The 25,059-nt window shown below is 35.8% G+C and overlaps 1 long non-coding RNA gene across 1 annotated transcript in view; it reads right to left on the reverse strand.

The window, feature by feature from the left end:
* Window positions 1-333: 333 nt before the first annotated feature.
* Window positions 334-25,059, reverse strand: part of LOC136847677 (uncharacterized) — a 682,743-nt gene continuing 658,017 nt past the window's right edge. The window contains exon 8 of the long non-coding RNA XR_010855798.1: window positions 334-782. This is a non-coding gene — a long non-coding RNA (uncharacterized lncRNA). The remainder of the gene's footprint in view (window positions 783-25,059) is intronic.

The following is a 25,059-nucleotide window of genomic DNA, read 5'->3' on the forward strand; positions in this document are numbered from 1 at the left end:
GTAAAATTTAATTATCCAAATTCTCTGCAATGACCATTTTAGGCATTTAATTGCTTTTCCTTTTTTTACATCACATGCAAGCTCTTTTACTCCACATTACAAGTTTTCTGTTTAAATTCACCAACAATTCATGATGTCCTCATCATTATCACAATCACTAGAATTCTTTTATCATAAGTTATTCTATTTTATGTTTTGATTCATTTTATTCACATGTAGAGTGTTTTTTCTTGCCTGAAAAAGCACTCAGCATTTACATCAACAACCTTGAATTAAGTAACTAATTATAGGATATATTTTTGTGAGTAAAATCATGAAATAACAGATGGGAGATATTTATTAGAGATTAAAGTGAATTCACATAACTAGAGTGGCACGACGGTCTTCACCATCTCTGGTGACCATTGAAATTCTTACCTCCTCGTGAATCTATTCATCTGACTTATTCAAATTTAGACGAATAAAACTAGAAATAAAAAGAGCACCATAAGGCTCACATAATGCATTAATAAAAAGCTTTGTCTTCATGCTCATAATGAACTGAATATGAAATGAGCGTCGCCAGGGGAAAAAATTATTTTTAAAGACGAAGATCTTGAATCAGCGCCGCTGAAACAGGGGGATATGAAAATATCATCATCATCGTTTATTCATCTACCCCTGTCAGGAAATTCCCAGGCCTTCAATACACTTCTCTTTTTCGGGTCATCTCTTCCGTGATGCGACAGGCAGCATCACCCCTGTTCCACCGGTATTGTCCTCTTCCAGGACAATGCATATCACTTGAAATGGAAAATTACCAGATTTCGTATGAAAAAATAACGATTAAATAATTACACGAAAATTAATAAATGAATAAATAAGTAAATAAATGATTAATAAATTATTAAGAAAATAAACGAATAAAAAATACTGAATGAATAAACAAATAATTAAATAAAAAGTAAAAAATGAATAAGTAAAAATGAAATAAATCAATAAAATATTAAACTAAAAAATAGATACATGAGTACATAAATACACATATGAATAAAATATTAAATGAATAAAACATTAAATAAACTGATAAATACATGAATGAATAAATAAATAAATAAATAAATAAATGAATAAATAAAAAATGAACAAACGAACGAATAATAAATAGATAAACAGATTATATATAAATATATATATATATATATATATATATATATATATATATATATATATACACATATACATACACACACAAATAAAGGGTTTGAATTAAAGAGGTAAAAATAGCCTAATAATGCTATTTCATATTTTGCGGAAGTGAAATGCAGGCGTCAGTCACATATAACAAGTAATCATTTCGACAGAACGCGAACGGTTTAGTTAGCCGGAAGTAACAGCAATCGACCCGTTATCAACAGCAATCGCGACATAACTGTTAATATACGCACAAACAATGAATTCATCACATAACATTTCTTTATCAACAGCCTGAATTGTAGCCAATAAAAATAAAAAAAGAGCTTAATGAACAATGCATTCACAGTATTGTGAATGGCTACAATAACTGTGCACAACAAAAGATTAAATTCTACTAAATAAATATCCTAGGGGTGAAATATATTCGACAAACAAATCGTATTTTTTTGTTACAAGCTGAGTAATTCCATCAATCGGAAATGGATGTTCCACCGCGTATGCCTCACCAATGGTTGTCTGAAACGGTAATCCCGTAAATCCCTTGCGATTGGATTGAACGAACAACAGACTTCAAAGTGATTACACGCAATGACCAATTGCATGAAAAATGAGGTCAACTGGATTTGCGAAAGTAATACAGGAAAAATCGTTAATGCTCGCATTGCCCGGCTCCTTTACTCGTTCCTTTAACCTACCTATATTATCTCTATATTATTCTACATACTATTTTTTCTTTTACCCTCAAACTTCTTATATATACAATTTACAATTGCGAATAAAACATCTGATCTACACACCCACACACACACACACACATACACAGAAACACATACATGCTTTCATAAACATGCACTGTTCTTCGATGAATCTTCCTGTGATCTGCTCATTTTCTCAATATATATATACACATACATACACGTACACACACACACACACACACATATATATATATATATATACTGTATATAACACACACACACACACACATATATATTAACTTTATCACATACACAATTGTTCTGTGCATTAGTAGAATTACTGAAAGGACCTCATTCAAACTGGATGGTATCTAATGGAGTATTTATTCAGAAAAAGCTACGAGCTTTCTTGGACAAACAGTCCACATTATCAAAGTACCCAGCACACACATATAAATACAGCTGGACTACGCGTCTGGTCACTGTACGGATACTTGATAATGTGGACTGTTTGTCCAAGAAAGCTCGTAGCTTTTTCTGACTAAATACTCCATTAGATACCATCCAGTTTGAATGAGGTCCTTTTAGTATATAATATATATATATATATCCGAAGAGGGAGAGGGACAGGCATGTTGGTATCATGACTTTATTAAAGTTGCCGACGTTTCTGGACCACAGAGTTCTTCGTTGGAGGGGTTGGTAGAGCTCTCGGCTAGCACGTTGTTGGCCCAGCGTTCGGCTCTCCGACCTTCCAGTGAAGAATAAGAGGAATTTATTTCTGGTGACAGAAATTCATTTCCCGTCATAATGTGGTTCGGATTCCACAATAAGCTGTAGGTCCCGCTGCTAGGTAACCAATTGGTTCTTAGCCACGTAAAATAAATCTAATCCTTCGGGCCAGCCCTAGGAGAGCTGTTAATCAGCTCAGTGGTCTGGTTAAACTAAGATATAACTTAACTTCTGGGTCACAAGTCCCATTTCCAAGGCTAAAAAGACAAAACGAGAAGCAGCCATAGTGGGTAGCGGGAGCGGAGGCGTTTCTCTAAACGCAGTCAAACCACGAGAGTCCAATTCAGCACAAGAGGCCAGAGAAGGAGAGGGACAGGCAACTACCTGCCTCCTGTGCTGTATTGGACTCTCACGGTTTCACTGCATTTAGTGAAACACCTCCGGACCCACTGCCTTCTATGGGTGCTTCCCGTTTTGTCTTTTCAGCCTTGAAAATGAAACTTCTGGTCCAGAAACGTCGGCAACTTTAATAAAGTCATGATATCAACATGCCTGTCCCTCTCCCTCTTCGGATCGTGATCGAGTTTTTAGCAACAACCTGCCTCCATGTGTGGTATATATATATATATATATATATATATATATATATATATATATATATATATATATATATATATATATATATATATATATATATATATATATACATATACGAAAGAATGTGTGAGTATCTACTTGTTGTTATGAAACAATTAGGTAAAAAGTTCGGAAGCGAATGAAAACAGCTGTATGTAGCATACATGGAAGTAAAAAAAAAAAAAACTTATGACAGAATTGACAGCGGCAATATAGAGCGTATTCAGAATGCATGTTATAGAAGATAACATGTTTGTTTGTTTAAGGACTTCTGTTATGGAAGGAAGCAGGGAACCATGTTAACTAGTTAATAAGGTAAGGAGAAACTGCAGGAACTTGCGAAAGAGTTTAAAGGTGTTTGCAGTATGAGAAAGTTGAGAGTAAAGTTAACAAGAGCAAGAGTAGGAATGTGAATGGACACCAGGAAGATGGAGATAAGAATATGGAAGTATGGAAGATAATGGGAGAATAAGAGAAGAGGTCAGTCACATTTCATGTGAAACAAGTGATGTGGCAGGATGTGTGCAACTGACTGGGAAGACACTTGGAGTGTTGAGCCAACTTGTCCTTTATGAAACTGATGTGTGAATATTGAATGCAAATAAAATAAAAAGACGAGCTGTTGAGATAAGCATCTGGCGGAGACGGAGCTGAAAGGGTGAAGAATATAGGTACACAGCAGAGGGGAGAGGACGGATCTGAGTGTTCTCACATGGTCTGTTCATGATGATAGAACTGATAATGATATGATGGTGAAAAGTGAATACTTCTCCAACAGTAGGATGAGGAAGAAGGAGAGAAAGCGCTATTAAAAAGAGCCTTACTAGTGTGTGTGTGGGGGTTCACGACGATGCTGGGGAGCCTTCTAAGCAAGTTATGAAGCAGCTAGCTATTGTGGAAATTTTCCCTACAAAATGTGGCACTGGCCACTGTTTCGTTCCTTTTGTTCTTAAACCACCCCTCGTTGGGAAAAAAAAATCAAATGCTAGACTAGCAACCTCACCCTTGAAGATTTGCTGAGAACTGGAAGGCCTTACCCTGCTGACACACACACACACACATATATATATATGCATATATAACACATATATGTATATATATATGTATGTATATATTGTACATATATATCGCAAGAGAAGCGTTTCTCACAGTAAAAAGGTATCGACGCAGAGTACTGAAACTGATTCAGTTATGCATGAGCGACAGTGTGTGTGCATCAGATCTAATGAATCTCTTAAATTGTCGTGTTTTCTGTTTCACATTCGTTTCTCTGTTGAATAAAAAATTGAGATGAATAATATTACCAAGAGTACGCCCTGAGCTTAGTCACCTGTTATGAATCGTGAATTAAGAATAAGTGAATGTAACATTCAATGAGAAGAACAAGAGGAAATTGTCAATCTGAATTCTGAAATGGTGTAACCTTCAATTAGGCAATTCATTTATCTTTTGTAGCTGCCTAATAAGCCCGGTGTTTTCGCTTATTTATTATTTTTTTTTCATATTCGTTGCTGTGGAATTACATTTCATTTCATTTCTATTCATATTTAGGTTACTTTACAACAAAATGAATAATGTATAAGCGAGTAACAAAATCGACATGAAGCAATACTTGAAAGTTCGTCCATCAAAAGGGCTCCGTTTCCTCCAGGCAGTGTTCCCATAAATCTTCCATGATCACCTTCACCAAAGTAAGGAGCTCGCCATTTCCCAACAAACGTCGCTCGACATTTGTCTGGCAATTCATCACTCTTTTATCCTGTGCATATCATTCTTCCTTCACTTTTCTTTCTCTCGCACGATTCCTGAGAGATGCTTACTTACAAGAACTCCAAGCGATTTTGCAACCTGAGCTGATTTAATCTGTAGTTCAGCAGCTATAAGGATCTTGATTTTATGCAGCACTTTTAAAGGGTTAATGCGCAAACTACTGCGCAACACCAACAGTTGCTTCTCCCGTCAAAACTCTTCCTTGAGTAAACATGATGCCACTTCTTTATATATAAAAAAAGTTTCCTAGCGAAACGTGAATTACCGAATATACGCAAAACGTGGAAACACAACCACACCCACACACACACACACACACACACACACACACACACACACACACATATATATATATATATATATATATATATATATATATATATATATATATATATATATATATATATATATGTTGTACATAGAAAGGTCTTAAGAACAAACCTATTTTATTTCATATGACAGTAAGTTCTCCAAGGAGAATCAGGGCAATATAGTAGTTTTCTCTTTATTGTCTCCTTTGGAGTACATAAAGTTTCCACCTTCTAAAGATGAGCTGATTCCCTGGAGTCAAATGGATTCGAGAATATATAAACCAAGTACAAACTTGGACCTGGAAAAAACTAAGTACTTGGGAGAGTTGTGAAAATATCTAAGTCCCGTCAATACCGAGAGATCAGTCATTTCACTCACCTTTAATACGCCCGTGCTCTAGTTCCGCTCCACGACACTTGTCTGTCCTCCTTATAACTAAGGTATACTTAACTTTTTTCCTTCTCATTTCTTCTCCCTTGATATTGTTTGGGTGGTAACGTCATTGACGTGTCAACTACGTCACTGTTCACCATCTCTAATATGCTTCACTATTCACTATTCTCCTCACCATTTTCTGTTCACCATTCTCTTTTTCCTCACCGTCGAGTCCACAACAGGCAGTTGGCAGTGTTTATCATAACCTGTCACTTTCGTCTTGGTGTTCTAGAATGCTGAATTGGCTTGGAACTGCCTGCCTCGGAACAGTCGTTAAATTTTTGTTTACTGATGAACTTAGTGCTTTGTCAGGTGTTGTTTGTAAGTCTTTAAAGTCCCTTTTCCGTTTACTTCTGTGATGAAAGGGTCTCCTGGACGAAAATGTTTCTAGGACGGTGGTGGTGTTCTAGGTATTCAAAGGTACTACTACAAGTGCAGCGGATACGACAGGTATTAACGTCCTGGACTCTCCGACGCATCCATCCTGAAAGTGATGTATCAATTTCCCTTTGATTTCATTTCATTCTGATTCAAGCGCGTCACATCAAAGGAAGTGTGCGCACTAGAGAGAATAGGTGAGTTCTACTCTCAAGGACTGTAGTTCGGTTTATAAGTCAACGGATTCCTAATCATGTCCCATTAAAATAAAAACTCCAATCCCTTGAAAAAAAATAAAGAAAACATACATAAACTATTTTGTTGGTGCAACACAACTGATATTCCGTCTTTACTTAGTTACGCAAATTTACGCTTCAGCTTCAAAAGAGAGTGAAGGCTTGAATTTCTGTACAAATTTGGGAAAATACTGCTTATTCCTACCTGAATTCATACAAAATCATTTATTCCTTCTCATTACGATTAATGCCTCTTATCTGTGTGTGTACGTGTGTGTTACAAAATCATTTATTCCTTCTCAGCCTCTTATCTGTGTGTGTATGAGAGAGAGAGAGAGAGAGAGAGAGAGAGAGAGAGAGAGAGAGAGAGAGAGAGAGAGAGATTCTGATTGGCATAACAAGGGACCCAAATATTTCACGAATATTCGAAAACAATAAGTACGCGAATTCCTTCCAAGAAGCAATCCCGCGTGACCTTTCCTTTCACCTTCCCATTTCGAATTTCCTTTCCATTTCCGAAGTTAACCTTGTTATCATCTGCGGATCGTTTTCCCGGCGGCGTCCTGGCAGGACTCTTCACTTTTGCTCGAAAATGCGAGACGAGTTGATGGAACATCCCGATTTCGGACGGATTTTGGCCGAGGCCTTTTTCTCCCTGATAATTAATGTTACCGGAGGAGCTGATCTGGCGAAGAAACTTTTTTCTTGGTAAATGCACCAAGGTAATCTCTTAACTTGGTCATTTTCAACCTACTGCCCATGTGCGGTGGATGGCTTCCTTAAGCATCCTTTCTTTCTTAAACCTTCAGCTGAAAACCTTTATGGACAGACTCGACAGACCACAAACCCAAGAGGGCCCCAAAGGGATATCAGCCTCCAGAGAGAGACAAGTTATGGGAAAAGGGGTTAAATAAATATGAGAGAATAGAAAATAAATTCAGAAGACGTCAGCAGGAATGAATTTGCTCCTCTCTTGAATATTCTGGAGATCATAAGACTCCACAACTGCACTAGGCAACCTACTCCACATTTTAGTTGTAGCAAAGACAAAACTCCTAACAAACTAAGTAGTATTAAACCTGATGAAAGAAAACGACACATTGTTTGCAGCAACAGCCTGCCTATTTTTGCGACCAAAACAGCTAGGTCAGGTAAAGAGAAGTGCAGAGGATGTTTGACGCTGTAGTACATTCTTTTGTAACAAACACAATGACTGCCTTTATGTCTAAGAACCATGTCAACATTAAGGTTGGCAAAATGAACTTTACTTATGACATAACTCCATTCAAAAGTTTGAGATGAGAATCAGCACCTGAAAACCGTACAGAAGAATAGTACCCCAACCAGGGAAGCATAAACATTCTAAAACATTTCTGCAAGATATCAATTTTCTGAGAAACAGAGGAGGCAATATTACGAATATTACGAATACGCTTCTCAAAATCCGACATTTCAGAGAGAAGCAATGACATGTAAAACAAGCATAAAGGAGTATTTGCAAACTTAACCAAAAACAGTAACAGGAACAAAATATACAACTAAAATTCATATTGAAAAGCTTATGCCCTTAACCTTTTAACCTTTACCTATGATATAAATCTTTAGGAATCCCAGGGGTCAGCCAAGAGCTCACCCAGAGAACACCTAAGGTACCCAGATTGTCAGCAAAAAGTAAAAAATATACTACATGGCAACTGCTCTATACGTCTTTGGCCATTGAAGTGCAGATTGCATTTATTTATTTCTATTTAGTTTCTTTATTTTATGTTTATTCTAATCATTGTACTGTTTACCTTTCGCATGCATGTACTGACCTTACATATCTCTTATAAACGCACTTATAAAAGTAAAATACTGTGATTGACAACTGTCTATAATGATAATTATTATTATATAGTTATCTAATGCCTGCCCTTCACACTATTTAAAAAATAAAGTGTGATTATGTGTACCCCCAAGCAAGGGAAATCCAATTCTAAACAGTGGAACACCCCAGTATAGGGGGTTACAGACCATCCAAGATTGAAGAATGGTGGTTTATTTCAGAGTGGCCTTCTTCTGGAAGAGTTGCCTACCAGGTTACTGAGTCTCTCCTACACAAGAACAGATCAAAAGGGATAAAAAGTGTAAAGTGTTCAGTATTACCAAGTTTGTGTCAGCAGTAAAAGAGATGTAATGAATATGCCAGTTTATCATGAGTTGGTGATGGTATCGCAAAAGTCTGTGACCAGAGAGGGACCCAACAACAGACTGTACTGGCCTGCCTTATTTAATCTCTCTAGTGGTAGTATCTCAATAGGCAGCTGGTGATTTTGGTGGAAAGCAACTAGGTCGTCTCAACAGGGCAGAATGGTTGTTGTTGTCCTTTTCCCTTGCAATGAAGCACTTAGTATGAACATCTATGACTAAGGCAATTCTTCAAACAAATTATCTAAGCAAAACCAAAGCATCTTGAAACAGACATAGGAATACCAAGAGAAATAAACACAACATACTGACAAGATAACATCAGTTGCTATAAAAGAGGCAGAGGAGAAAGTTATCTGAACACTGACAAGTACTTACTCAAAAGATAGGGCAAAAACATCTATTTCAAATGCCATTTCTACACTAAAACAAGAAAAATGCCAAAGCTGTGCCAAAAGCAAAGGCTAAAGTAATTTCCAAATAAATGATGACAGTTTACTACAGTTTACTACAACACCATTAACTCTCAGAAGCCACGCCTATACATACACCAAAAGTTATACCTAGGCCACTAAATAAAAAGATGCTAAAAGCGATGCCATTGCAACCCCTCAATAATGCTGAAAGTTACAATATTAGCTACACCTAAAAGAGACCTATGTGCGTGAAATTTACCATGCATCTACTTAGAAATAAAACAGAAAATGAATGGGTAAGGTAAGTCTCCACCTTTAAAGGTCTAGGAATTGGATTTTGACATTTAATTAAATTTTTGGTTTACCGGAAAGGAAAGTTTAATATTTTACCTCATTTAATTACCCAGAATCAATAAATTCCAATTGCCGTTTAAAACCTACTGAGCCATCCTTCCATTCGGTGAAATGATGTATAAATGATCAAAAAGATCCCGTCTGCTAACTGCCAGATTTCTGTCCACTCAAATATTGAACTTACAAACACTGTCTACTTTCTGTTCATCTTTCCTTATTCTCTCGTCCTTCCTCGTCTATCTTCTTCCTTCAAATTTTCTCACTCTTTCCCTTTATATATTCGCTGTAAAGCATATTATTCTAAAATCAACCACTGAAGTAACTTCTTAGCTGCCATATTTTGTGCTTTAGGGGACAATCAGGCAAGAGAATAATGGTTCTGCATTATTTCACCTCCAGTATTTTATGATCATGCAATGGCTTTAGGTGAAGAATAGCTTCCCCATGTTTTAGTCATGCAGTCTATTTCCGCACTCAAATTAAGAAGTCACCTTGTGGATCGAAAGTAATAGTTTTTCTTCTTTTCTTAGTATATTCATAGACCCGAGAGAGAGAGAGAGAGAGAGAGAGAGAGAGAGAGAGAGAGAGAGAGAGAGAGAGAGAGAGAGAGAGAGAGAGGGGGGGAATATATATACAAATGGTGATGAAGTTATGACCTCTGACCTTTGGAATTCTATCAACTGAAAGAAGACGAGGAATAATGCTCTTTTCTATCAGTGTCACTTGAAAAACCATTGCATAATCACATAAATCTCTAAATCTCTAGCGCTGATTTCACTCTACTTATTCATTACATTTGTCACTGCCTTCAGTCACATGTCAAGAATACAAGCAACAATATCCTATCATATTAAAGATAAGCTTGATAGTTATTCAAGTAAAACGCTGACATTTCCTTCGAAACACGTAAGAGTGCAACTGCGGTATGTATTGATATGAATATATATTTTTTCAATAACGCTGTAGTTTTCTACCTTTAATTTTACTCTCATTTTCAATGCTTGGTAACTAAGAGGTTCTGCAGTCTTTCTTGTTATGGAACTATATATATATATATATATATATATATATATATATATATATATATATATATTACATATATATATATATATATATATATATATATATATATATATATATATATATATAGCGGGGAAACATGAAATGAAATGTTAAAAAGTACTGGGTTTGTCCATAATATACAAAAATACATTTTTGAAGTAAACCCCCCAAAATACTATGCTGTCACATACGATTTTTCGGATTTATTTTCTCTCTTCATGTGCCCCGCCCTGCCATACATCCATACATCCACACACATAAACACACACACGTGTGTATATATTTATTTATATATATATATATACATATTATATATATATATATATATATATATATATATATATATATATATATATATATATATATATATATATATATATGTATATATGGAAATAATCAATATAAGAGCTCGTGTTTCACGGAAATAAATTTCTGACTCACTTGGATACCAAACCCAGGTCTTTCAAATGAGGGGCCAGGGCATTACCAAATTACCTGCATGGGTCATAAAGTAAGTTGGAACCTAAATACTTCGTAATTGAGGTTTTTCCCCGGCAGGTTGCTACCGAACATACCAGCGAATTTGACCCAACTTTCCAACACAGCAGCGAGTCTAATTGTAGCATTTCATTCTAATTACCCCTTCATCGTGAATATGATGGAAATAATGAACACACGAACACGTGTTTCACAGAAATAAATTTCTGACTCACATCAGGACCGAACACTGGTCTTTCAAATGAGAGGTTAGGGCATTTCCAATTAACTCCCAAAGGTCATTAAAAAAGTTGGAATCTAAGTACTCAATTCCTGAGGTTTTCCCAGGACAGGCTGCCGCCTCACACTATGCCTTGAAGAGGAACCCTTGCTTGAACTACACTGTCGAATACAGTGTCAAGGGCAAACTCCCTTTCCTGGATGTGGATGCCGAGCAGAAAGAAGATAGGTACAATACAATAGCATACCAAAAGGAAACGAAAGTGGGACGGTGCCTCAACACCCATGGGGAGTGCCCTGACACTTACAAATGTTCTGTAGTAGGCCTGTACGTGAGACGTGCAATTCGTAATGTTTCACATGGAAAGCTACTCATGTGGAGCTCGAACATATTAGGCAGCTCCTCACTAACAACGGTTACTACAGCAACTTTACTGAGAATTGCACACAACAACAACTGGACATGTATGCCAAAATGCCAGGAAATATTACATTATGTTATAGAACGGCATTTCACAACCAGTTTAAGCATGAGGCCAAGGCCATGAGAAGGATAATTACCAACGGTGCCACGCCCACAATTCATTACGAAAGCGTCTCTTTATGAGTCTAATGTAGTCTTAACTTGGTCATCACCCGTGTAATGAAGAGTAGCACATCCTTCTTCAAGGAAACCACAAGATATTAATGAGAACCTGAAGGGAGAAAGGAGCGACAATACACTCCCAAATACGAGAGACAACACCGACAGTGGGGCAAATCAAAACTATCAGCCAGAGATGAAAATCATGCCCTCACTCAAATCCCTTGGCTGAACTCTGTGGCATAGGACATGTCCCACTTAGCACCAAAAATGTCCTTGCTACCACACAGACTACGACCAAGTGAATGAGACCCGCCAACTAATAAAAATTCAACACTCCAGTGACGTCATATTTTACATTTAAGGATTAGCTCTCAAGTCCACATGCTGTAAAAGAAACTGTTTATGTCAATTTGTAATTTAGTCCTGATGACGCCGCCGAAAGGCAAGAAACGGTCCATCAACTAAAAGAAGTAAATGGAAGCAAATGTGAATAATAATTCTTTATTCCTGAGAATTTTACCCGGAGAGAAAAAGAAAAGGTATAGAAAGGTTCAAAGTCTTAATAAAAAGATAGTCTTTGCAAATAATGCCATTAACTTAACAGAAACTGCATAAGAGAGAAATATGCCCAAAATAGCAAGAAAAACTGGGTGTAAATCCTGACTGGTTCCGGCATTTTCTCTGAGGCATTTGCGAAGGACTGATACACAGTGGCAGATTTTCTAAATATATATGCTAGAGGGACAGTATAAACGAACATACAACCAACCAAAGACCAAAAATTTGACACATGACAGGTGCAAGGGGGAGGGGCTCTTCACTCATTTCTGGCTGAGATCAGGAACTCCTGTTTAAAAATTTGTTTATTCCTTTTCTCGTCCATATCAACTCATCTAAAATTTGTACATTTTATATATCAATTTTGAAATAAATGGATCAAGATTATACGTGTATCTTGTTTTACTGATACTCAATTTTACACAAGATTTTTATTTTATAAAAAAGACTCAATGGCGTCTTTTTCCTCGGCATTATTAAGATATTGATTTTTGCCCCTGCCCAGCTGTGTATGATTGTTTTCACCAGAATGTACACAAATTCCACTGTTCACTTTTGCATATTTTACCGATTTTTTGTACAGATCAATTCTCTTTTCCTATGTTCTTCCTGTTTAACCAATATAAAAGTTATAAAAAAAACTTGCATGGAATTTTATAGACACATCTTTTAGTATTGTCGAGAGTTCTTTATAAGTACATGTTTCAGTGTTTTATTATTCTTAAATTAACTGGAAAATTCTAAAGTAGGTAGCGTATCCTTGAAGTTATTATTACTTGGTAATACAAGCAGGTTTTTTGTCTTGTAAGTTTCTTTTTATGATAACGAAAAAGAAATTAACAACACAAAGAAACCTGTCTCTACAATCGTGTACTAATAATTTCAAAGAATTGCTAGCATATGTACTATGAATTTCCACCACGTATGACTCCCTCGAAAATGGCCTAGAAATAAAGCCAAAATCAGTCAGAATTACGACCTGAGTTCTCATTTTACCACATTTCCATGTGGTAAAATGAGACATAACTCAAGTGGCAGCGGGATAATAATCATATACATATGTATGTGTATATATATATATATATATATATATATATATATATATATATATATACATATACTGTATCTATCTATATATATACATGATATTGCCTTGTAATATGTATAGCAGTCCATGATTTTGATGTATTTACTATTCTAGTTATAATGTTTTCTGTGTAATAGTAACAATTGTTGAAATATCGTATGTAGTGTAATGTCAGATCTCAAAAGAGTTGGTGATTTAGATAACTTAACAGCATAATTTAGAATTAATAATACGTTTTAATACTAACATAGTATGTATCATGCTTTTTGTCTCCCAGCAACCTGTGTTCTGTACTCGTGATTTCGTATATCATGTTTTGATTCAGTTGTCATCGCGAAAGATAATGCGTTAACAAGAGAGGGAATTGCACTCGAATCGTTTAAGGTTCTGCTCTGTTGTAAATTTCGTGTTTAATTACTTGTCATTTTGCTTACATCTAAAATTCAAAGCTCATTGATGTATTGACTACTGTGCTCCATTTTCAGTCTGATTCCTGATGTATGGATTTTTCATTTTCTCTGAAGATGGGATTTGTATCCTGAAACATAGGTGATGAAAATTTGACGTTTCTGCTGGCCATACTGTTCCTACGACTATTATTATTATTATTATTATTATTATTATTATATACATATATATATATATTACATATATATATATATATATATATATATATATATATATATATATATATATATATATATATATATATATATATGTAAGACATTCAATCGTTATTTGCCATTTACATATTCTAAAACTTCAAAAAAAAATATTGAGAAAATGGCCTGTTTTTCTATTAGAAAACTTTCTGCATCCTGCTCTAAAGTGTAACGTGCAAGATATGTCAGAAATGATCTCTACTGTTTGTGTGCGAGCGGTTTTTTTTTTTTTGTAGTTTCTTCATAACGTAAAAAGGATGCTACTCCTAATTAACAAAGGTTTTTGGTAATAATATCTCCTTGCATGGCCTTCAAGATATTCAGTCCTGTCTTAGTTTTTAATTTCGAGAATTTCCTTCAAAACACTGATATCGAATGTTCTATTTCCTGCAAAAATCTCTGAAGATTTTGTGAAAGATATCCTGGAAAACAAGTTTACCAGAAGGCTTTCGGTTTTTTGAAGTCGGAGAGGGATGTATTCTTTGCTCTTAATTATGAATTCTCGAGTGAACATATTCTCGAACTTTTTTTCTTTTTTCGTTTAGGAACTGGTCTTCACGCATAAATGAGATTTCAATATTTCATTTATGAAATGGGCATAAAGACCTTTCGTAAATTTTGGTATATTTATTAAGAATGACCTAATTAACTTAGACTGGGCTTTCATTTTAAATAAATACATTTGTATTTATATTAAGCATTTCTGGCGTCATTGGTCACTGATGCGTTACGCCTGTTTATGGAAGAATATAAAAGAATAAATAAAAGCATTTATCTTCTCTGTTATTTATGTTCTGGTGTTTTAATTCATCCAGCATCCTGAACTCTCCAATAAAGATGGAAATGAACATCCTTTGTATTTACACCTTCCTTAGCAATCTCGTCTTGAGCATTTCTCAAAGAATCCGTTGTATTTCTTGGTCGTCTCCAGACGTAAGCAACAAATTCTCAACAAGATTAAAAAAAAAAAGAATTCATTTAATGTTTTACATGTCACAGCTGACATTTCCTCTCACAATGCTTTTCCCAGACGCTTTGAATCCTCCCCTCTCCAGAGAGCAGTTTATCTATGGGTTTCTTCGAGGATAAGCCCCAATCTTTTCCTTCCTTCTTCTTCTCTTGTGTTTTCGGGTCTGGTCTAGAGAAAAGCACTGCGTTGCTCATGCAGACTGACTGACGATAACGATGGAGATACGATGTATGACTGGAATCGCTGCTCCAAGAATGATTTTTTATACGGTTTTATTTAGCTTGCTTTTTTTGTTTGTCTGTGTCAAATCTTCGTTCGATGGACTTTAAATTTTGCGTGGTTACTCAAGCCTGGTGACAATACAACCTTACATGATCAGTAGGTCAGCAGTGACCTCTAGTGACCCTACAGTGACCTCTCCCAGTATCTCAGGATTCGTATGAAAGTCTTTGGAGTTTTCATACCTTCTTTGACTCAGTAGAATAAGTTAATAACTCAACGGATTTTTCAAACCTTCTTTGGTTCGAAAGGATATCACATTCAATTTTTTTTTTTGTTACAATCATAAATCGGTTACAATTTCTGTCAAAACTAAAATGTATAGAATAAAAAATAAACAAAATTAAAACGGGCTTTTGTTAAAATGCAATAAAAAGTGAAAAATAATTTCTGAGACACACCAGGATTTTCTTACAATTAATCATGTCTACAAAAATATAAGCGTGGGCGCTAAACATTGAAGGAAATACATGGAAAGAAAAAAATGTTTTATTTCTTGTAGTATTTCCTTCCATGTTTGGCGTCCAGCTTTTATTTTTGTAGACTCGAGTAATTGTAAGAAAATCCTGGTGTGTCTCAAAAAATTATTGTTTACTTTTTAGTGCATTTCAATAAAAGCGTGTTTAACAATTATTTACAAATATTTTCTTCCTTTCATAATTTCTTTTAAAGTTTTTTTTTTTTTTTGCAATTTGATTTCATTCACTGCGGTAACAGATATATGATACGCATTTCAATGTTACATTTCATCATACTGATCGTTATAACTGTGAGATTTAACGCATTTAAATGTTACAATTCATTATACTGATCGTTATAACTGTGAGATTTGACAAGATTAGTGTCACGCAAAGCTTTGCTGAGTACTCAGAAAAAAATCCACTGTAAAAGAAGAAGAAGAAGAGAAGAATCAGCAACAGAGAGTGATAGGAATATTTGGAAATTTGGAGTCGCGACCCTAAAAGGGATGGCAGCCCGTATAGCAACCGTTATCGGACTCTTGCAAACGACTCGCATTTCCCATTGAAAAAATCTCAGGGGCTATGAAATATGAAAAGCCTCGAGTGGAGAATGGACGCTCCTTTCGAAAACTTCACTTCAGTGGGAAGTTGAATGAAGCATTTTTGGACTGAAATGAAACGTTACGGGTTGAATGTCCGGCTTCATTTTCTTCGAATGGAAAACATCAGTTTATTTTTCGTGTTCTTTCACATTTGCTCGGCTTTTCCACCTAATGATAAAACATTCAGTAGGATTTGATGAAGAGATAGAAAATAGGTGCAGATGCACTGCTAGGCAGGCGCGAACGTGCCTGAGAATGCAAACATTCGTGTTTTTCCTACGGGGATTCAATAAAAAAAAAAAGTCAGATATAGAATATTTCAAATAATAAATATCTTGCTATTTTCGTCATTGGCATCAACGATAGTAATCACAAGCTTTACATGTTTTATACAGGAAATGCATCTACAATATTGTGTAAGGCTGCTAAAAAACAAGTAAAAAATGAGCTGCCGAACATAAATCTATCGGTGGTTTCGGTATAATGCTGTATGAGCCGTGGCCCATGAATATTTAACCACGGCCCGGTGGTGGCATGTCCTATACTGTTGCCAGACGCACGATTATGGCTAACTTTAACCTTATATAAAATAAAAACTACTGAGGCTAGAGGGCTGCAATTTGGTATGTTTCATGATTGGAGGGTGGATGATCAATATACAAATTTGCAGGCCCCTAGTCTCAGTAATTTTCAAGATCTGAGGACGGACAAAAAAAGTGCGGACGGGCAGACAAAGCTGGCACAATAGTTTTCTTTTACAAAAAAACTAAACCCTGAAAAAGCTTTCCTCTATCAAAATCCTAAAACTTGCCTTGCGTATTTGTTCTGTCACGGACCGAATTTTGTTTCACACCTTTTTTCTGAACGTTATTTATATTCTTCAAGTTCTTAGCAGATGGATTTATCTTATGATGAGGAGGCCGACAAGAGCATATTAAAACATGTTACTGTAGCAAAATCCACGGCTCTTTGCTACTCAGCCCCGCCCACTGCTTACGTCACCACCATTCTTGAAGCTGACTGACTGGCAATGGTTTCGAAAAGTTGGTTAATCTATGGTTTTTTCATCTTCAATAAATTTGGCAATAGTAGTTTTATCGAACTAAAAAAAGTTCTGCTGATTATCAAAAGGGAATGTTACATTATCCCCTGAAATATAATCATAATACACATCTCCATAGAAATGGTAAAAAAAATAGGAAAATATGAATGAAGTCAGGAGTGTTCCGCGATGCTGCAATGTGGTTTATCGTAAATGAGGCTCACCTGACCACGGAGGTGACACAAGGAATGTCTGCATTCGAATCGGTGCATTTGAATTACAGGGAAATGGTGATTACCGTCTGATATTGCCAAGCATGTTCACCATTCAAAATTTAAACACAAAGACTGTCGTAGAACTATGCAGACTGGTATTTCATATTGATTTCAGGAAATTTTACTATATTTTAATAGTCACAAAATCAATTTCAGTGCAATTGTTTACACATTCGGTGGGATGACAAGCAGTGAATGCACTCTTCAAAACCAGAATAGGCCAATGTTTAGCTTAAAGTTACAGTATGATAGGCTATACGAGTCATACAGGATATAATTTGCTGAGAATTTTCTTAAGGACATTATCTCCTTTCGAAATATTAGAATCATAAAAAAAATGACATAGACCTATAATGTCCAATGTCGTTTTGTCGGTTTACGCAGCTTATGACGTTCGGATTGCAGGCCTATCTTATATTCAGCCGTTTTATTGTGGCTCTTGTTGATGTCGCGGTTATTCTTGTTTTTGTTGTTGCTCTTATGGTTCTTGTTGCGTCTTCGGAAACTTTTCACATGGTTAGCTAACACTGCAGAATAAACATAGACCTATTCATAAAAGAATAAAGAATTATCTGCTTCCTATTGTTAATTGAAATTTAGTCAATTGTTACAGTTAAAATAATCGAGATCTTTATGAATACAGTCTACTCTATAATATTCTTCTAACAACAGCAAGAGAGAGAGAGAGAGAGAGAGAATTACTGACACTTGTCTATACTTTTGTCCAACAGGGTAATCTACAAGAACGACCTAAAATCAGATGAATCATGGGCTACCCTCAGATAGGTTTGGGTCATGCCATGCATGTCTTATTCAGCTATTATTTTTTTTTTTATTTCGTTATGTATCTTATGATACTTCTTACCATAATCTGCATTGTCACAGAAATGCTACAGCAACCTTGTATTTAATCATTACAGCAATATAATTTGTTATCCCTTTTGTAAATATATTTCCTATATAATTTATTGAGAGCAGTTCGATAGTTGCGTGTAAGGAGGGATATGAGAAATCTCTAAGATCGGTCTATGTGTGTCATCGGCTACGTGACCACAAGTTTTACTATTATACTCTATGGTACAAGTGGCGTTATAATCACTATGGCCATCGACGCGTTTGGACATGAAAGTGTAAATGCACGTGCTTATAAGTGTACATTCCACCGTATGCACACAGTATACATTATATATCTTGGGGTCGAAGCTACTATGCTGATTAAAAGCAACTCTTATTTCCAACAGATACAGGTAAAAAACTATTTGCAATATGAAATTGACGTGTAGGCCTATGCCCTGCCATTGCCTCAAAATATAAGAAATTGACATGTAGACCTATGCCCTGTCATTGCCTCAAAATATAAAAATTTGATATGTAGGCCTAATCTCACAATGATATTAGCATTTGACAAGCAGGATTATGATGAATAGCAGCGATCGGCAACTACGTCATCACTTTGCGCTTAGCTACACACAGCTACACAAGGTCGGACAGACAAATCAGTACGACTTACGTTGTAATGGCCACAGCAGGGAAGTTTCCTAACATTAAGTTGAAAGAAACTGGTGTTCCTGGCGCTGCTTTTGTGTTTAGCAGTGTGCTAGATCATTCAGTATGTCAGCTTAAACGTTGGTTGAGTGCCGTGGTTTGCCAGTGGTGAGAAACAAGGCTGTGCTTGTAAAAAGCTGAGAACAAAAACGTGTTATGAAGTATTGAATGAAATAACCAGAGAAGCTCCAAGCGTTTCTCGTGGGTAAATGTAAAATATATATATATATATATATATATATATATATATATATATATATATATATATATATATATATTTATATTTAACACAGTAACCCAACTAAGTACGTTTGGAGTCATTGTGGAAATAACGTCATACTGACCTTAGTATTATAATTTATATGCATCAATATATATATATATATATATATATATATATATATATATTATATATATATATATATATATATATATATGACTATTTATCACATTTGTGATTCATTACAAAATAACGTCATACTGACCTTAGTATTATAATTTATAGTTGATAATAAGTCCACCGTCCCGTGGGTGCTGGTTCGATCCCACGGGACGGTGGACTTATTATCAACTTAAAATCGGTAATATATATGAAAATATATTATTTCCGAGGTTTGAATTATATTATTTATATCTGATTATATATATATATATATATATATATATATATATATATATATATATATATATATATATATATATCATGTTTTTATTTCTATCTCTCTCTTTTCTAATATGAAAAATACAAAGTACTCCTGTAACCTTTCACTTGGTTCAGGCGTGAGGACTGTATAGCCTGAGGATGTCAAGAGGACATCATTATTACCATTGACGGAGGTAAATGGTACCAAAAGAAAGTAGAGAAGATATTTCAAGAACTTGACAAACAGTCCGGGCACACCAGTGCCTCTCCAGTTTCATGTAATCCACCAGTACTGCCAGTCACTGGCTGGAAGCTATTCCTCTCTGTGGGGCACTCGACTGCGTTAGTATGTCCGACCTGCTTGATGTAAACACGAGCATGCGCACTGGCGTGGTCTATTTTTAGTAACAGGGGCCAGTTGTCGATCGCTGCTATTAATTCCCTAATATCGGTACTGGCTGCATAAATCTTTGCTTCAAATCAATTAATGCAGTCTATGTGGAACCGCTTATGTAGGCCAATGCCAATTAAAAAAAATGCAAGATGTTTGTGTACTTAGGCTGCGCATGATAAAAAAAAAGATGCACAGACCGAATGATCCAAGATCTTCATTATGATATTATAAAACTTAAAATACCTTATATCGGAGATATCAATTCCACACTTCACAACTCCGGGAGCTCATGTCTGTGGTGTCATCACGGAGCTCAACATGACCGAACGGAGTCACATCTGTTCTGGTAATCATGTGGACTGTTAACTACAGTGACGTCATTCCCCTTTGGAGAGCTAGGCAATCACTGGCGTGCAGTGGGCGGGGCATAGCTGCAAAGAGCCGTGGATTTTGCTATAGCAGGAGGCTTTTGACTAGAGGACGGAAATACGGAGAAGGTGAAGAATACCACCTACTCAATGTGAATGCCAAGTCCTTAATTTTGATGCGTCAAGATTTCGCCTAATTTATGTAGTTTCACCATATATATCTTGTGGTACGTATTTACTTCATTAGCCCATTTATAGATTCTTTGAAGAATATGTGTGTACACGCATTCAAAACATCTATAAATGGTTTAATGAATTAAATACGTGCCACAGCATATATATGGTAAAACTACATAAATTAGGCTTAAAAGGAAAAGAATTGTTTTTTATAAAGTCTCTGAAGAATAGGTGTGTACACGCATTCAAAACTATATGCATAGTTACCTTCACATACCATTTGTATTAAACAATAAACAAATATACTTTCATAACTGTTTATTGTTTTATGCAATACAAATGGTATGTGAAGGTAACTATGCACATAGTTTTATAAATAACCTGCTGAATTACATTAACAAAAAAGGTCATGAGAAGTATATAAAATAAGACATGAATTCTTACCTTCGAAAATAAGACATTATACAATGAAGAGTGTTAGGGGATGCCTGGTAACGGGTCCCAGTGATGCCCGAGAGTCACCAGAGTGAGTAAAATCATCAACAGTTGTTTTGCGCTTTCACCGATGGGACGGGCCTCTGAATGTGAATCATCACTTGAAGCTGAGGCTGAAGCCGTGTTGTTTCAGTCGTGACCAAAATAGTGTTACTGGAAAGGGATTATGGCATGAAGCCATCCACACCGGAACCTAACTTCCATCTGAACCTTTCTACTGTTGCAGACAAGAGAACCAAAGATATGGCCCGATGTGAAATAAAACCCTTTTTTCCAAATAACTTTCAATAATCTGATTTAAATCAACCTAAACTGGAATTGCTTTACTCTCTCAGTATTTATTTTAAGCAATATTCCATACTCATCATTCAGTTATCTATTTACCTATTTTTAAGTAAGTTAAAAGTTGAACATTAGTCTGATAATAATCCTTAAGTAAAATGCTTCGATTTAGATGTCAAATCACTAGTGCTTGGATAACCTCACGACAAAACGTTTTGGAAAATATCTGGTTTAGAATGTCTTCCCTATAGTCGCGTCGAATGAGGTCTTTTCAATGCATAGGCCAATGGAAATGGCAGCTCACAACCCTTATGTAGCTCCAGCCTGACTGAAACAAGAAGATATGGAGTTAAGGAAGACTACAGACTCAAATCTATATATAGTTAATAATGATTGCTGGTTTTGTATTACTGGACCAAACGGATATTGGACATCGCGAGATATGCAACCATTCAAACGGCGATGTTATGTTAAAAAGATAACATTGGGTCTAAAAAGGTCGTTATCATGTCCTGGCAACCTACCGTTAAGAAATCTGGCGCAATGCTGACCGATAAGCTACCAGGGAAACGTAATGAAACCTGCGGACTCGATGTCAGCAGCTGCAGTCGTTTTTGTATCTTGATGTCCTAAAGCCTCTCCAGAAACACTACAGTTCATGTATACGCCAGTTCTCGAGTTATTGTCCTGCGACATGGTACATTTCTGTATTTTTGTCTCCCAGTAAATCCCGTCAGTTCATTGGTACGTGCCAATAAGCTGCGACGAAGGCAGAGTAGCGCTTCCCGCAAACCTTGGTGTACTTTATTACGATTCTCTGCAAGTCTCGAGTACAAATGCACCTTAAAAGTTTTAGTTTCGCGTTTGATCGATTTTAGCAATCTTAGCATCCTTTTGCTATTGTCATTTGATGATTTGTTTAGCGCTTTTTCTTACACTAACATAACTAAAACAATGTGACCATTAATGTCGTTGAAACAGCCATTGCAAACAATGCGCTCCCGCACTCTGACATTTTCCATTGCTTTCAGAAAGAGAGATCGGGAACAAAAGCTGAGGACGAAAAATATACCCAAGAAATAAGAGGCTATGTAAGGCTAAATAAACGTAGGAAAGAGTAAGCAAAGTGGGAGGGGAACTTTACAGGCTCAAAAGCAAACTTCTTTTGAAAAGCGACTTTGAATGGGAAGACAAAGAGAAACAATGTGAACTGACATTCCACTTTCCGTCCTTCTATCTTGCAATTCCCGTCTCTCGTCAAATGGCCCAGATCAAGAACGTGTGTATATTGCCTAGAATAAAAGGAAGCGCACATTTAAAAATACACAGTATCTAATATTCACACCCATATATTTATACTTAATCACATGTGTCTGTATTTAGAGAGAAAGAGAGAGATTCCTCGAACTTTTTCAATTCCCGACATGTTAATGCGAGGACCAGCACTGTGTAACTGTACAAAACAAACACATAAAAACTGATCTACAAGTATAACGACGACAGTTCCTATCGCTCTATCCTGACGTGACCCTACGGATAGAGCCTGATGAACATACATCCCTTTACAAGAAGACCGCGATAAGCTTGAGGAATGTCACACGACTCTTAAGATAATGCTTTGGATTAAATATTCTAATCTGAATGATCATTAATTTTCCTCTGATAATCAGGAAACTTTTCAGTTGTTAATGGCTATGACTGTAGATCTTATAAAGTACCGCACGTGTTGTATATCATTACAAATCTCTTTCGTGCTGAAGAGATTTTCTGGATAATTTAAGTCCTGCGGTACAACACTCGAAAATTCCCTCTGCTTTTAAAGGTCTAAAATCATTAACTGCTTCCGAACATTACTCAGGGTTAAGGGAAAGTTATGAACGCTGGACCTTTTCCGAAGCTGAACTTTAACGCAAGTATTTTCTCGGGTTTTCTGTTTACTTAGAAAATGAAGAATCATGTTAACACTATTCTGCGGCCGCCACTTGGAATTTCCTGAGAGACGAGTGACTCATAAAAATAAAATGTATCACCTCAAATACTTAAGCATTATTCAAGAATACCAAGTATACGCGGAAAACCAATGAATTTAATTTTTCTGCAATGAAAGCGTTGTAGGATATCAGATTTGTTCATTTATCTACCATTTCCTGTTCGGTTCAAGAACAAAATCATAGAGGTATTACTTTGATTAATATTTTTCCTTGCATTGAAAATTAAAAGTAAAAAGAGAAAAATTCTAAAATACCGCGTGAAGACAGAGATCTGGACAGCGAAATATGACATGCTTATCTTACTAAATATGAAGCAAATTTACTTGCCACATCTTAATTACCTCTCAACAAATGCCGAAGGAAATGAAAAGAATGAAGTAAAGAAAAGAATAATACGATTTCTGTTACGTTATTTCTTTATTTTTCTTTATTTGCAATTCGTTTATTTATATTCGTCAACTTCTAAAATACTGACCAAAATGACACACGCTGCCAAATAATTTGATCAATTTTATGTTTCCTGAATTACAACCTTAATTTTAGGACCTTATTGTTATACCATGCGAAGCAAGACCGAAGGCTTGGCTTTCGTGCCATGGCAACCTACCAGACATGAGCGCGTCCGGAAACCTTATTGGTAGGTAAATACCGCACGTCTAATTTTATGCTTACAATTTTGGTGTTTGAATTTCCATTATGTTAATACCTATGAATAAATACATAAAAGCACACATAAAAACTATATACCATACATATATTATATTTATATATATATATATATATATATATATATATATATATATATATATATATATATATATATATATATATATATATATATTTTTGTGTGGAGAGAGGGAGAGAGAACGATTTCTTGTCTCTAAATAACTTTTTCTTTTAATCAACTGAAACCTAAGATAAACCGAGTCTTTTCTGCTCTCTCTCTCTCTCTCTCTCTCTCTCTCTCTCTCTCTCTCTCTCTCTCTCTCTCTCTCTCTCTCTCCTCCCACCCTTTTTCTTGTCATTTCCAAAGTGTCCGAGATTCCTGCAGAAATCCTCTATTTCTGCTGCTTCTCAAATTTATCTGTTAATTGTTATATATGAGAATGACAGGTATACCACATTTGGTATCGGAATTTTATGAGTAAAAGAAGAAAAACATGGAGATCTATAATAAATGATGCTATGAGCAGCCTATACAGGACGTCAGTCTAGTATTTCATTTAATATTTAGGGGAAGAGATAAAGAAGAAAAAAAAATTGAGCGATGGTTTTGGCAGCCACAGGAGAAACTAACACATTTTGACTCTCATAAGATACAGATTTCTGGAGACGAATTCACCTCGATGGAGAATTATCTTCCTCAAAAGAACCTCATTTCGAAGAGGCATTTCGACCGATGAAAAACAAATGCCTGTTATTCCGGAAATATGAGTTTCAGAAAAACACTGCCGCAGAAATCTTTGAGCGACTTTTCACGAGAGAAAAAGGTTGAAACGTGAGGCGTGTAGCAACCCTGACTGTATGGAAGAG

The sequence above is a fragment of the Macrobrachium rosenbergii genome, chromosome 17, assembly GCF_040412425.1.
Source record: "Macrobrachium rosenbergii isolate ZJJX-2024 chromosome 17, ASM4041242v1, whole genome shotgun sequence".
Classification (NCBI taxonomy): domain Eukaryota; kingdom Metazoa; phylum Arthropoda; class Malacostraca; order Decapoda; family Palaemonidae; genus Macrobrachium; species Macrobrachium rosenbergii.